This window comes from Tupaia chinensis, unplaced genomic scaffold (assembly GCF_000334495.1).
Source record: "Tupaia chinensis unplaced genomic scaffold, TupChi_1.0 Scaffold000201_1, whole genome shotgun sequence".
NCBI classification, from domain to species: domain Eukaryota; kingdom Metazoa; phylum Chordata; class Mammalia; order Scandentia; family Tupaiidae; genus Tupaia; species Tupaia belangeri.
In genome coordinates, this window is record NW_006159676.1 from 2,997,411 (window position 1) to 2,998,197 (window position 787).

Sequence of the window (787 nt, forward strand, 5' to 3'; positions counted from 1 at the left end):
CACGCTTTAACTCGGGGGTGGGGACGCCGGGTCGGCTTTGGGGGGTGCGGTGGGGTGGCCAGGCCTGGGCAGAGGGGCAGACGGGGACAGAGGAGGCCCCGGTCTCTGGTACCGGTGGGGGACCTGGGTCCCATGATCCGTGGAGCCTCTCAAAGCCTGCTCAGTCTCTCCAGGGACCCCCCCGAGAGCCTGGAACCCCGTGCCTACCCCTCCTCACCCCCAGGGAGGGATGCCAAAGCCCCCCGCCCCTGTCTCAGTGCCCCTACCAGGGCGCCCCACCATGCTCCGGGGCCAGGAGAGGTGAGGAAGGGTCCTTCTGGGCCTGGCTCCTCCTCTCCTGCCCTCATCAGACCCCACACCCAGCTCTTTCTGGGGGGACCGGACCCCCCCAGGCCTCTATGCAAATCCTCACCCTGCAGCCCAGCTGTTCCTGGGAGCCTTCTTTGGAGGTGGGGGCTGGGGCTGTCCCCCGGGGAGCTCGGGGTGCAGGTGGACAGGGCAGCACCCCCATGTGTGCAGAGCAGAGGTCCCCCCCAAGGCAGGGGTCCAGCAGACCGAGTATATTTCCAGAGGTGGCAGCCGGGACATAGGGACGTCCTCAGACTGACCTCTCCCGCGATTGGGAGGGGTCCGCGCCCAGAGGCAAGGGGATGCACCCGAAGATCCCCCAGGGACACGCCCACCCCAGTCTCCCATCAGAAGCAATAAGGCCCTTCATGTGCCTGGAAGCCGGGAGGGAGCGCGGGCAGGGTCGCCAGCCCGGCGGAGGTGGCATCCCCCCGGAACG

General features: G+C 68.6%; 1 protein-coding gene across 1 annotated transcript in view; it reads left to right on the forward strand.

The window, feature by feature from the left end:
* The window catches only part of ANO8 (anoctamin 8), a 14,756-nt gene that overhangs the window by 12,755 nt on the left and 1,214 nt on the right, over positions 1-787 (forward strand).